This window comes from Triplophysa rosa, linkage group LG7 (genome assembly GCF_024868665.1).
Source record: "Triplophysa rosa linkage group LG7, Trosa_1v2, whole genome shotgun sequence".
In the NCBI taxonomy this organism is placed as follows: Eukaryota; Metazoa; Chordata; class Actinopteri; order Cypriniformes; family Nemacheilidae; genus Triplophysa; species Triplophysa rosa.
In genome coordinates, this window is record NC_079896.1 from 22,695,763 (window position 1) to 22,711,523 (window position 15,761).

The 15,761-nt window shown below is 39.1% G+C and overlaps 1 protein-coding gene across 4 annotated transcripts in view; it reads right to left on the minus strand.

The window, feature by feature from the left end:
- dlgap4b (discs, large (Drosophila) homolog-associated protein 4b) overlaps positions 1–15,761 on the minus strand; it is an 86,573-nt gene that overhangs the window by 30,695 nt on the left and 40,117 nt on the right. The window lies entirely within an intron of this gene.

Consider the following 15,761-nt stretch of genomic DNA (forward strand, 5'->3'; position numbering starts at 1 on the left):
GCGCACACACACACGCACGCACGCACACACACGCACACACACGCACGCACAGAAATGGAGATGTTTAATGTTTTAAATTGCTTATAGATTTACATATTTCTTTTTGTGAATAAGCTTTTATTACCCTTACAAAACGACCATAAATGTGGACTCGTTTTTAAATAAACCAAATTAATATGACTACAAACTCCCTGCTGTTGTTTAGCTCATTTTACGTGCCACTTGCAAACCCCTTGAACTCTCTCACTGTGTTTCTGTGTATAATGGATGAGCTCATCTTCATGTTACAGAGAGACACGCCTGAATCTGAAGCCCCATGGAGTTTCATCTGTCTCTCCGCTCTGATGTTTCAGGCCCATGACATCTGACGGCAGCTCGAATACATCACTACATACATTTTACATTGAGAAAACGGCATTGAAATTCTCCTCCGAGTTCTCTATAAATAGCCACAGAATGAATATTTGAAAGCATCACGCATTATTTGCATGTTGTATATTACCGCTGAATATTTCAGTGCATTTGTCAGTTCTGTTAAAGGTCTGAAAGTTTAACTAAGACTGTAATGTCCTATTTGTCTGTGAAAGGTAAAAGAAACAAGGGTTAAGCCTGAGAGCTCAGCCACTTACAGTTTCAGCTCAAAGCTCTTCAGTCCAAAGAATCTCTTCACATTTATTAACAGGAAAAAGACCCGATTAGCAGGATTAGAGCTTTACTCCACATAAAGAAAACTACAAACAATCTACCGCTTCAGGTTAGTGATTCTAGATGCTTAATAAAGTGTCAGATGTCGACTGTCAACTCATCTACACTTTATTCTAGAATACTTAAATTCATAGGACTTCAATTTTCGTATGAACATATTTTGCATGTGGAGAATTAATGCATTATACTTTCTCGTTCCGTGAAGCTAATCTGGATCATTTTTGATCATCTTTTACTTTCATCATTCAGAAAGCGGATTTCTTTTCCAGAGTTTGCAATAACCCCTGCTGTGACCCACAGACGGCCTCCACAACAACCCACTGCACTCCTGAATTCATCAAAGACTCACACTGACATGAAAGAACCTTCGTGACCTCATACCTTCTGATCTGCATCACAGCATTAACACTGACCTTCTTCCACAAGTTTTCTGTCCCATCTGAATTCTTTCTACAGAAGTTGATGGGACCAGAGAACATCTACTTGCACCCTTCTGGTGTCTGCAAATATAGCCTGGCTTTGTAAACAGTTCTGGAATGAAGACTTGTTACCGATATGGTCAAATGCAAGACAGTGAAATAATGTTAGTGTCATTTAAATTCCAGAATGCAGTGGCAAGAGTGGTCTTCAATGAACCGAAGAGAGCACACGTCACTCCTCTCTCGATGTAGTCGCTAATACAGACTTATGTACCCACCAGATCTCTATGCTCTGCAAACGAACGACGTCTTGTTACATGCCATCCCAAAAAGGAAAAAAATCACTCTCACGTACCTTCTCTGGATCTCATCTTCATTTGTGGAATGATCTGCCCGCTGCTACAAGATCAGCAGATTTAGCCATCTTTAAGAATCGGCTGAAAACACATCTCTTCCGTCAGCACCTGACCGATTCGTTCTGATTTCTATTTCTTTTCTACTCTTTCTATCCTTAAAAAAAAAACCTTAGCTTTGTATACTGTGGTAGGCAATATGAGACTTTTACTGCGCTTATGCTTTTTGTTGTCCTTATGTTGTTCCAATTGCTTCTATTGTTTACCTCATTTGTAAGTCGCTTTGGATAAAAGCATCTGCTAAATGACTACATGTAAATTACTACAGAAAATAATTTTGACGTGTGCCTCAGTTAAAAAAAAAAGCTACAGTTGTGGCCCAAAGTGATGTCCAACTTTACTCTATTCAACTATTTTATTAAAGATGCATATGAACAAAAGAATACAATCGGTTGTGCACCATTATTCAGTTTCTCCTGTAACACCATCTTGGTCCAGAAACAACTTAGCAGTGGGCAGTTTTTGGTCTGACAACCACAGACCTACTGACCATCTGATGCGGACCGCACCTGCTGAACTGACCAGCGATGATCTGATTGGTTGGCTTCGACACTATTTCTGGGGTTTGAGGTGCAGGCTTTTATGGGTCCATCTGGAAACAAATCTGTGTTTACAACTGACGGCAAAATACTACAGTAAGCAATTATGAATAGAAATCGTTGCCAGAAGAGGCATTATTGTGGTTATTGAAGGATGATTCATCTGCTCCTATATGTGACCTAAAAAACTTTAATTTCTCTGTGGGCGGTTTTGGGTCAGAAGATGCAATGTGGTCTAGATTTCATGGGCAGAGGTTTGACACGAACCTGACTGTACACAGGTCTGAAGAACCCATCATTAGTTTCAGCTATATGGAAGGTTTAATGGATTTTGAAGAGAAAGAATTAGATATCTATTTATTCTGAAGAGTCTCTCCGCTAATCTCATTTGGGATCCACATCGGTCTGTCAGAGAAGATTGAGTGAACTGAGGACAGCTGGGACATGCTAACAGCATGAAAAAACATAGATGATAAAAAGGATAAACAAGATGAAAAAAAGAGACACAATGATTGTCATGTCTGAAGCTTCATCTAAAGGGATTAGATCAGATCACCAGGAGCACAGATACAACATAACCGTCAATATGACCCTCATCTCCAAAAGCATCTACTATAATCTAATGAAAATATAAATAATCTTGTTTTTGATTTGAGTTCAGAAAGACAAAACAATCTCCTGAGAGTATCATTAAACTGAAACTGTTCTGCTTCTAATAACAGGCATTAACACAAGGTCATTTGAAAAAAATTGTTCAAATCGAGTCATTTCAAAATACTATTTATAAATCTATTTTTTTCAACAACAAAAAAACACACAAATGTGTGCGGCGTGTATATTTACATGTATAATACACAAACATATATGTATATATTTAAGAAATTTGAGTAATTTATATTTATATTCATACATAATGTAAATTATATATTAAATACAAATGTGTATATATTTATGAAAATATTTGTAGTTTACACATGTTTGTGTGTGCATGTATATATACATATAAAAAGACACGCCACACACATATAAACACAAACATTTATTTAGTAATCAATTAATCGTGATTAATCAATTTAACAGCACTATTTTTTGGTCAAATTTCTAGTTTAAAAGTGTTAAAATATCCAGTATGGAATATTCTGAAAGTCATTCTTGTTCTGTTTCTCAAGCAGTTCCGAAAAACAGCACTTGAAAACAACCTCCTGGTGACCCCTCACACAAGTGAGAACAGTCAGACTAATAACCCAACAAAGTGACAATGTCCTACAGCATCTGTCATACAGTATACGCTGTACTGTAACATCCAGCTCAGACTGCAGAAACAGTATCCTCCTCAAAGATCTGACTGTCACAGCGTGCTGTTTAAGGCACTGTGTGGATTATTCTAAACTACTGCGTGTGTGTGTTTAGTGCTGTGGGCAACCCCGCATACACATGATTTAAAGGCCTCTACTGTATATGTGAACATCCAGAGCTGTACATAAAAAATCTATCAACCTTCCCTCCTGGTATTCCATCTAAATCTCATCTCTTCTCCCAAGAGACCGTAGTTCCTATAAGCCTTTGCTTCTCTCATTGCCACAGGAGAATCACCTTCTCGCAGCATATGCACGACTGTGTGTTAGGTTCTGCTGTAAGCGTAAACACAATTATCATTCTTAAATTACAATTAACAACACCAATATGGCAACAATGTTCATGGGAAGGTAGATGCCACGAGGTGATGTGAGACAAATACACGACAATTATTGCAATGGCGTGACACCATTGGCTGAATCAGCACAAACTACAGCAGCTCAGATATTGTCATCGCTACATCTGCCATGAATTTATGAGTAATAAATACTCATTAAATAGCAATCGCAAATTGTCTACTCTGGGTGCATATTGGCCAGTCATTTTTTGCTTATAGATGCAATAAATCTGAACATGCAATAGCTTCTTTATGGAGGTCTGCATGGCAATCTGAAACAGTAATATACGATAACAATAGAATATGAGGCCTATATTTTCTCTGGTTCTAATCTGTAGATTAAACATTTATCTAAGGCTATATTAAAAACATGGTTTTTAATACTCTTAACACAAAGGTTCACTTTTAAAATGCACGATACTAAATTTCTCCACCGATACCGATTGCTGATTATTCAGAGTGATATCTACCGATACCAATTCCAATTCTGAAGATTAAATTAATATTTCTTCTTATTCTTAACTTTCTGAATGTTATTAATTCATACAATGACTATTACTATTTATTAGATATATTGAAATGTATTTATTAGACTGTTAACATTCTCTATATACAGAGCACAAATTCATTGCATTTTCCTGTCCTCTTTCGATTGACAAGATATATTGACCCTGATCATCGTTAGCCGATAGTGTGAAAAATTGCTTTTATCGACTGATACGATTATTAACCATAATATAGCTGCATCTCTAGTTCACATTTTTTAATAACACTATGAAATGGTCACTTACTTTATCTCACTGTACTTTATATAAGACTACAAACATGCTATATTCGTTTTATATGGTTTCACGTCTGTATTTATCGACACTGCTTGTTATTTAATAAACTATTAAACATATCAAAATCAACCATATTTCATATTTTTCCTGCTATGAGGTCAACAAAGGCCCTGGTGAGTTCAATATTCGTAAGAGAGGTGAAAAAAAATAGAAAGTTGCACCAAAACATAAGGGAAATGTGTTTATCGGGTTAATAAAAAGTTACTTGCTATGTAAGCTATTAGATTATTAATGATAATCTTAAACTATAATTTATTTTATTATTAAGTTTATTTATTTTATTCAGCCTTGTTGTGCAAGTTCTCTGGAGCTTGTGCAGAGGCAGCAGCTTTTGCCAGAGGGGAACTGGAATCCCCTAGTTGGGCCTGGGTTCTCCTGAGGTTTTTTTTCTCGATTAGAGTTTTGGGTTCCTCGCCACCGTTTGCATACTGTTTTTGCACTATCTGCCTGACCGGGGGGGCTGCTTTAGAATCTTAAAGTTTTACTTAATTAATATTGCATATAGGAATTTATTATCTGTTATATTTGACCTGTGCTTCTCTCTCCTTTATCCTAAATGTGTGCTCTCACTGAGCGTGTGTGTGTGTGCGTACTTGTCTGTGTACGTACGTGTGTGTGTGTGTTGTGTGTGTGTGTGTGTGCGTGCGCATCCGTGTGTGTGTGTGTCTCTGTGTCTGTGTGTGTTTGTGCGTGTTGTGTGTGTGGAGTGTTTTGTGTGTGGGTGTGTGTGTTGGTGCGTGTTGTGTGTGTGGAGTGTTTTGTGTGTGGGTGTGTCTGTCTTCTGTGTTTTCAACCTTTTCTTGTTTTTGCAGGTACAACTTTGATTGTTTTGCTTGTAGTCAATGTGTCTCATGTACAGCTGCTTTGTAACAATGAAAATTGTAAAAGCGCTATATAAATAAAGTTGAGTTGAGTTGAGTTGAGTAAGCTGTTTTTTCTGAGTCCAGTTTTCTTTCAGAATTTAAGAAAAGTGAGCTACACTTTTAGGATGAATCTCATTAGGATGAAGAAAGAAAAAAAAATTACTGAGCCACACATAGAGTAAAGAAGAGCCACACAACCTGGATTCACACGTCTGGAAGATGGAGAGTCACTCGTGAGCAAATGAAAACTGAATTGAGGAGGAAAGAAGATAAATGCATCCAATCAAAAGCTCTCCGAGTTTCAGCAGAAGAGCTGGTGTCAACCAGTCAAAAGGAGCTTTGGGCAGTTCTGACGTCTATCGAATTCTTCAGACCAATAAATGAGCCGCGTTCAACACTGCTGTTGCATTTTTTTCTCTGAAGTCTACTTAGAATGTCAGAAAGAGTTTCTTGCACCAAAACCGTTTTTCATAACCATTTTCTACCCGCTCTCTGATCATTTGCATTAAAATGATCGATTTTGCTATTCTTATGAAAAAACAAATTTCTTCTAGGTGACTGCACATTTAAAGTATGTCTACAAAGCACATCAAACTTTTATTTTAAAGAACAAGGCATTTTTCTTTTTAAGACAAAGAATGGGAACAAATCACCAGAAGATTACAAGCCAAACAAGAGAAGTGCAGATGAATTGTCACGTTTTGCCTCGCGCGCGCGTATGACACCAGGTTGTAAACAAGGGTACAGCGCAAAGTGCAGCGCAACATAAAAACAATCAAACATTAATTTACAGAATTTGCTTAACAGAATATACCTTTATAATAAATACAAATAAAAAGACTAAATAAGCCAGATCCAAGGCACAATGTGCAAAATAAATGTGTTTAGGCTAACTGTCTGAAATGCAGAGGAATGACAAGTTCCGAAAGTCTGTGCCGAGCTTGCTCTATGCGGTGATTTTGGTTATTACTTTATTCTTCTTTTGTATCATGCAGGGCAAAGTAACAAAGCACGTGCATTTACAGACAAAGTGTTAATTCATACTTACATGCCCAAACATTCAGTACGTGACAAATGTTTGGAAACGGTGTACACATTCATTTGTGAGTCATCTCGTTACCGGTCTCACAGCACAGAAGATGCAGAGAGACGCGATCCTGCGCTGGGTCATAGCCAGACCTCGCGCTCATATGCGCCGGGGGGTTCGGGAACCCAACCCTAAAATGATCATAAATAATATTTTTGGCGGCGCAGTGCGTGCCCGTCTGCTACGCCACTGCCCATATAACCAAAATGACATGATCTCCACTGCATAACACCTCTGGGAAGATTCGACTGTGAGATTGGTAGTCGAACCAGGCTCGTCCTTTCGAAGCATCGAATCTTCGACTATTCGGGGTCACCCCTAGTCTAGACCAGCCTGGCTCATCTGCACATTCAACACTCCACAGAATGACTCACAATGAAAAATAGCCCTGCTTGCTTATGAAGGAATAATTCACCCAAAAATGACAATCGTGTCTAGTTGACTCACCCTCATGTCATGCTGGCCCTATGTGACTCTCTTGAAAACAAAAACAGAATTTTTGGGCAAAACCTCAGAGCCATTGTTTGACATAAAAGTGGACGGTTATTTTTACCGCCAATGTCAGTATATAGAATATTTCAACTGAAATGAATCATTCATAATTCAATTAATAAGTCATCCATACAATGTATGATATTTGGAAGAATGTCAGTAACCAAACAGATCTCATCCCCCATTGACTCCCATAGTATTGATTTTCCTTACTATGGCAGTAAATGAGGGATGAGATCTGTTTCTTTCAAATATCTTCCTTCCTATAAAGAAATTTATACAGGTTTGGAACAATCTGAGGGATAGTAAATGACAGAATTTTCATTTTTGGCCGAAATGTCCCTTTAACTACTAAACATGTTCACCTCCTCCAAAGATTAGGTTTTATTCAGACCTCCACAAATTCAATATTGGCATGACACGATCGGACACATGACGTATGACAACCAATAGCATTTGACAACATTGGCGTTCTATGTCCAACTACAAAAAACACAGATCATTTGGACTGTTAAGGTGATTCATAAAGAATAAAAAGTGGTTCATAAATATTAATATTTAAATATTTCCAAAATGACAACCATGTCTAGACCAGTCAAACTGTTTATTAAAGTACTGCACCCATCAAACAAAGATGAATGCTTCTCAAAATGGCTAGTCAATATTTCATCAAACGATGACGCTGTTGTATTTGGCAACAGTTTTCTTCATTGCTGCCAGTTCTTCATCAGAAAAATTGCCTCGGGTTGTTAGTTGCTGGCTTCCCTTTAGCAATATTTATAGCCTGATAAATCAGTAATGTTGGGCAGTAAAATCGTGAAAGGAGCTCCATCTTTAGTAGACCACCATCATGTTAGTCCTGCATGCTTAACAGCACAAATGACTAAGCAGAAACAACATCCAAGCCCTCTAACTGCGTGTCCCAGTTTTAATGTGAATTTTCAACGATGGATCTACACAGGAAAAGCTAAAAAACAAACTGTAGAGCACAGCATGATGTAAACATTCACTATTCATGTAACAAACACTATGCTCTAAGCGCCCAATAAATTGCGAATGACAGATGTGGTGAAAGTGGCTAGCAGATTGGCTAACTGTGATGCTGTTAAGCCAATCAGGAAGTTTCAATTACACAAAACAATACGTAGAACCTTTTCCTATAGACTAACACAGAAATAAACAGTCCCATGAGATTTTAAGGTCGACCCAAGCTCTACACAAGTCCTACTTAAAGTTGGTATATCGACTTTTCCAAAGCCACAGAGAGCAGAGACGGGTGCGAGAGATTGCGCTGTGATGCGTGCACGGGGTTTCTGATGAGAAGACGTATAATGTGAGTTTTGGGTCAGTGCTCTGCTCACCAGATTACTCATGAAAGCACCTTTGCCGTTCTGAATAGTGCATGAATGAAATTAGTGCATTAATCCTGCATGTCTCCAGGCTCCGACATGCCCTACTTTACCAAAGAGAGCCATTCAGTGCAATCTTCCCAGAACTAATAGGAATGCAGAATGAAACATGGTGTGGGAATTCTGGGAATGTTTTTTTTTTTAGTTAAAAGCCAGTCTTGTATAAAAGTGTGACCCAAAGAAGGGATACATGTAAAGCACATTTTGTTTAGTCTCAGTGAACAACTATACAGAAAACAGTGAGAAACAGTCGAGAACGTCTTATTGCAGGTCTTCGTGGTCTTCATTGTGTGCGCAGTGCATTTTCATTGAGCCTCCAGGGTGTTTCAATAATAGTGCTGGATTCTGTGTATCTCTGGAGCTCCAGCTGTGCTCTGCCAGCCTCCCGTGGGGTGGAAACCAAAATGGAGTCTGAACAAGACTATTATTGAGTCTATACCAGACTCATCCTGTGTGTAATACAACCTGCACCACTCTCAGGACCGAATGCAATTCACTATGTGATGAAACTCAAAAATATCGCAGTCTCGGCAGCCGTTCACTTCGTTTCCTCTGAAGTAAAATAATGCTTTACATAATCTTGTCTGCAAAAAAGGCTGAATGAGCTCATTTTACATCATAATATTAAAACTTTGTAATGTAACTTAATGAGAAAACATAAACTAGCTTAGACTTTATTAATGGAATTGAGAAATACATTCATTCGCAGCAGCTCTCAACCAGGACTGAGAATTCCAAAGGGGGACACAAAATGACTAAAATGGTTCTAACTTAATTAAAATCCTAAATACTGCTAACCAATGTAAGCCTACACTATGAATAAGAATTTGTTCGTCGTTGTTCTGTAACCAACATTCTTTAAAATATTGCTGTTGGTGAGTCATACAGGTTTGAAATTACAAGAGGGTAAGGGTTTCATTTTGGGGTGAACTATCCCTTCAAGCAGGGGCGGACTGGCCATCTGGCATACCGGGCGTTTTCCCGGTGGGCCGCTAACGGATGGGGCCATAACGGATGCGTTGGCCGCTTAGACGGACGTATTATAAATGCGAATGCACGCAACGCGAAAGCAAAAGACACGTATGCATGCACCCCCCCTCCCCCCCCCCCGTTGACAGATTCGGTGGAGGGCCGATACGGGCCTAAAAATGCCAGGGCCGATTTTTCTTCCCAGTCCAGCCCTGCCTTCAAGCTTTAACACTGTAAATCAGAAAGCAAATCAGACGAAAAGTTTTTAAAAGTAGGTTTGTCAGAAAATTCAAAATTGAAGGAGAAATTTGATGACAGAAAAGGAGGTATTACAACTATTATGGTGAAATTTGACAAATTCTTAGCATTTAGGTAATTTGATAACCCTATAAGTGTAAACACTGGAAATAGGAAAGCAAATCAGACAAGCCCTCTACATATGTTCGAAAAAGTAGGTTTTTGGGAAATTTCAAAATGGTGGGAACAATTTCACGATTTAATTTTTTTTAATAAATTCCTGTAAATTTTCTTGAAATTCAATAACCATATACGTGATAACATGGTAAATACACAACAAAAACAACAGCTCTGTCACTTAATAAATAACGCATGCTTGACCGTGTTGTTGAATTGTGACAGACATGATGGGAAAGCCAAGCAGTATGTTCTTCCTTCACTGATTTAACTGCTAATAACTCCACAGTGGATTTAATTACTCAGCTCAGAAGAGAATAAACCACATGGCCGATGCTACTGCCAAATATTCCACATCCAACTGCTGTTGGACTTTAAATTTCACACGCTGACAGCTGACTCATGCTTAAAAATATAATCAGTGCCAAAATGACATTTACATTTTTGCATTTGCTACACGCTTTTATCTAAAGTGACTTATTGTGCATTCAAGCATACAATCTATTAGTACATACATTCCCAGGGAATTAAACCCTTGACCTGGGTGTTACCAGCTTCATGGACGAAAATGTGTCGCCAGACTGCTGAAATTAAGGTTACTGCATACTTTTCTGGCCAAACATGATTCGCAACCAATTAGACACACATATTCATAACTTCATCCAATCAGATGTATTTATGCAAATAACTGCAGACAAATAATCAGACATGAAAAGAGATGAACAGCAGCAGTGGGTAAAGCCATGTGGGTCAGCACATTAAAAAAACACAGAACATTCAAACAAGAAACATTTGTTTTCATTCCCTCTGCTGAGTGTTCAACAAATGTGTTTCAGTTATTCTGAATCCTGTAAAGCTTTACTGAACCTCCATAAATATGTGTCTAATGTTCTCAGTGGTGGACAGTAACGAAGTAAATTTACCTGAGTACTGTACTTAAGTACACTTTTTGAGTATCTGTACTTTACTTGAGTATTATTTTTTCTGAGTACTTGACTGTACTTTAACTTCACTACATTTGAAAGACAAATATCATACTTTTTACTCCACTACATTTATAAAAAGGTCCAAAAGTAGAAAATGGTTTCTATGCAGCGGGGTTTCCTGTGTGCGCAATTTATCTGGCTTGCGATCTGCCAGGACCTTTTACTGTTGCCAAGTATTTCAGTTTTTCTAAGCTCGCGGTTTTCCGGCAAGCTTTGAATGGCCATTTGGCAGATTTTTTTAACGCAAATCTGGCAACTCTGGGATCTTCCCCGCTAAACTAATGTAAACGTAGGCGCTGCTACATCGTTGATAGCGCTCTGAAAAGGCAAATAGAACATTAAAAGAGGAAAAAGGCACATGTTAAAGTGTGGTGTAATCATCTGTGGGTTACGATCAGTCAAAGATCGTAGAAACATTGTCATGAAAATGATCGGCATAACGGCTAAACGGTAAATAAGCATCACATACACCTTGAGCTACACGTGCGTGTTAACTTCTGATCTGCTGCTATATCATTTAAAGCGATTTGGAAAATGAATGATGTTTTTACTGAAGTAACTATAGTTGAAGTATTCCTGTTGAAATAAAAACAATAGAACCCTGCCCAAAATACAACATAAAATGTAATGGATTTAATGGTTATAATGGGAATTGTACTATGGATACATGTTGTCTACTTGTACGTGATGGATTCTATTGGTGGGATGGTAAATCGTATTGGAATAAAACCCCAAACACACTACAAAGAGGAATTTAATTAAAAAAATCTCATTTGAATTCTTTAGTAAAACCACAGCAACCAAACATACCATAGTTTCATTATACTAGCTATAGTTTATGTTTGTAGTTAAATTATGGTAATACAAATGGTAATAAATCCAACAAACACATGGCTTCTACACTTAACTATTTACAAGAACCTTACTACTTACTGGTAAATTGCTGCTAAAACTGGTAAAGGGAATATACAAAATATAAGAACACTGCTCATAAATACATATAGGCCCAGGGGGCTAATGAGGATATAATTAGGCTAAATGATCATACAGGATTATATCTAAACGAAACATATGTGTGCTAAACATGTGAAGCTCTTAAAGGAGTTGCTCACTGCAAAATTTGCCCCCATTGACTTTCCATAGTAGGAATAAAAATGACTATGGAAAGTCAATGGGGGCAAATTTTGAAGTGAACTACTTTAATACAACTGATACTGTGAGCTACTCGGTGTATTCAGTAGGTTGCTTCAGAGGCATAAGGTATACGACAATAAAACAATGCACAACTGACATAAAGGAAATTTACTTTTAATACTTGAGTACTTTTAAAAGCACGTACTTCTGTACTTTTACTCAAGTAAGAATCTGTCTTTACAACTTTTACTTGTAGTGGAGTAATATTTGACCAGTAGTATCTGTACTTTCACTCAAGTAAGGAAGTTGTGTACTTCGTCCACCTCTGAATGTTCTCCACCCAGTCATGAGTAAGCAGCAGTGCTGTAGTACTTGAGTCTGGACTCGAGACGTTTTTCTGTGGTCTCGGACTTGTCTTGGACTCGTTGGTATCTGCACTCGGACTCGGTCATTGGACTCGCCAAATGTTCTAGTTGGTCTCGACAGAGTCCAATGATATTTTCTCCTTCCAAACAAAACCATTGATTAACCATTGATAACGTTTTACAAATCATTCTAAATTTAATTGAACTATAACAACAAAGATCCAGACAAACAATATTTGTGAGAACACCCTTACGAAGCAAAGACATAGTTGAATACAATGGAAAATATAATGCAATATATTATAATACACTTCCAATAAATCTTGGAAACATGTGATTGTATTTGTCATTATATGTGTATGAAAAGCGTACATAAATTCCTTTTATATTATTCAATAATATTTTAAAGCTACAGTTTGTAAAAACCGCCACTAGAGAGGGCACGATCAAAACTACAACAATGGCGTAGCTTGATGACGCTGTGAAGGAGCGTGGAATGATGGGATCTGTTGTCTTCAACTCCACCGATGATGGCCATCAATCAGACGGGAACGAGAAATCATGTTAGCGGATGAGGTAAAGTAATGAAGTTTTATAAATGTTGCGTATAATTTTGGTCCATAAATAAGTGACTGCGCGAAACAACCTAGTGGCTTGCTAGACGCTAGACACTACTTCTGCATTTGTCCACGACACTTGTCAAGCGGTTTCTATGTCAGTACAGGCGGTAACAAAAGGCGAACTTAACACTTCACTGTGCAACTGGCTGTTAGATTTACTGACGGAGAGACCTCAGGCAGCGCAGGGCGTGAGTAACACATCCAGTACCATCACACTGAACACGGCGGCCCCCAAGGATGTGTGCTTAGCCCCCTCCTCTACACCCTGCTGACCCACAACTGCACACCGTCACACGACTCCAACCTCTTCATCAAGTTTGTGGATGACATGACTGTGGTGGGTCTCGTTAGCAACAGAGATGAGACGAACTACAGGAGCGAGGTGAGCCACCTGGCCAGCTGGTGCAGTGACCACAATCTCTCTCTGAATGTGGAGAAGACGAAGGAGATGGTTGTTGACTTCGGAAGCGAACACACTCAGCATGCTCCTCTGACCGTCAATGGTGCGACTGTGGAGAGAGTGAGCAGTACCAAGCTCCTGGGGGTGCACATCACTGAGGATCTCTCCTGAACTAACAACACCACAGCACTGGCCAAGAAAGCACAGCAGTGTCTCCACTTCCTCCTCAAACTGAGAAGAGCAAGAGCCCCAGCCCCCATCATGTGCACCTTCTACAGAGGCACCATCGAGAGCATTCTGACTAGCTGCATCACTGTGTGGTTTGGCGCCTGCAACGCGTCCTGCCGCAAGACCCTCCAACGCATAGTGAGAGCAGCTGAGAAGATCATTGGTGTCTCTCTCCCCTTCCTCCAGGACATTTATGGAGCCCCTCTCACCCGCAAAGCCCTCTGCATCGCAGGTGATCCCACCCACCCGACACATAGCTTCTTCAGGCTGCTGCCATCAGGGAGGAGACTGCGGAGTCTCCAGGCCAGGACCAGCACACTAAAAGAGAGCTTCATCCACCAGGCAGTCAGGAAGCTAAACTCCCTCCCTCCCCTCTCTTGCCCCATGCACCACTGAACTCTGACCTCATCCGCAGGTCCTTCCACTCCATGCCCCCACCACAACATACACTGACCCGCAGGTCCTTCCTTTTTTTACTTTGAACGAAGGGTATCGCGGATATGACGCCATTGACAGGCGACTGCACAGCCCTGCGTCAGTGTTTAGAATGGTGATTTTCTCACAAATTTACAAGTAGTTGGAAACATTTGAGATATTGTAAATACTCAGCTGAACAAAATATATATGGCCTAGTGGTTTTTGGATATTTTACTGCAAAATTGTAACAAACTGTACCTTTAACAATGTAATATTCTATATATTTTTAAATATGGGTGGTTGAGAAATAAACCCTTAAATGTGTCCTATGGTGTGACACCAAAAAAACTAACAATGAAGATAAATCACTCTTATGCTATTTTATATTATAAACGTAAATATGAATATTATAAAATATAGTATAACAGTTCTGTCTGACCATTTTTGCTATGTCACACCATAGGACACATTTACATGGACAAATATACATAGTACAGTATATTTGTCAACTACCCATATATCAAATTATTTATTTAAGAATATGAATATGTTCCTTGTGTAAGGGCCCTTTTTGAGCATTTTACACTAGTTAATCGCAGATAAAACATTGACTGCCACTCAAAAAAAAAGGTGTATCTTGTGCTGGCTTAAAGTACATTTTAAATAATAATCAACATTTCACAAACGTCTCATGTTACTTAACACCTTACAACAGCCCAGCCCAGATCCATAAGTAAAACAGCTCCATGCAATGGTGTTCTAATTCAGAGGTCCAACTTTCTTCTCCAGCCAGAGATCAAAGGCTTTCATATCAATGACACAGACACAGTGTGTGCTGGTACCATATCACGCTCCGTGTGAATTGGTGTTCATGGAGGTGTTCTTGTGAAAGCTTGGGTAAGCTATGAATATATTTGAAGGGGATTGTGGGTTGCATGCAGGTCTCCACTGTACAGCCCTCATCAATGCAGACGGGACAGTTACATTAACATGACAAAGTACCATCGCGCCTGCCACCCTGATAACCACGGTGATGGATGGCGAGAGAGTCTCACCGGTGCGTCTCAGAGAGAACGTTCCATCAAAAGTACAGAGAGACAGATGGGAAACAATTCAACACGTTTAGACCCTGAAGCCACTGTCGCGACGACTAAAAATAAAGTTACACACTTGCCTCTGAGTTAACTGTTATAGACGCACTATATATAAGTACAGTGCACTGTAAGTGTGTGATATAACTTCTTCACCAGCTGTTCTAGCACAACTAACTGTTGTGAAGAGGCATCTGGGGAGGACAATGATGTTATTTCTACAGCCGAGCGAAACTGTGACAAAAAACTGTGACGAAAACATTCATTCCGAATCTTGCTGGAACGTTCTCCTCACTTTGGGTGTTTAGTTCTAGACAGGTTTTTTCAATAAAAGGGGTGGGAGGTGCAGGGTTTATTTTTAACCCCAAAAAATTGCAGTGTAGAATTCTTTTAGAAATGATAAACAAAAGTGAGTTTCACAAGGTACAAAAACACTCTCGAAGTATAACATGCTGCGTGTAACTTTCTAATAAACATCTCATCTGCGCTCTCCTTGAAGTCCATATTATTGACTGAAAAACTTCACGTGTCATCTAATTGTTCGCTGTTTCCTGGCTGACGCTGTGAGAAAGGTCAAGCGAGTGCTTTGGAGGGACTGACTGATTGACAGCTCACTTAGAGCAGATTGAAGGGCAGCTCGGAGTTTAATGGGGTTCGGATGTGCAGTTGGACTCT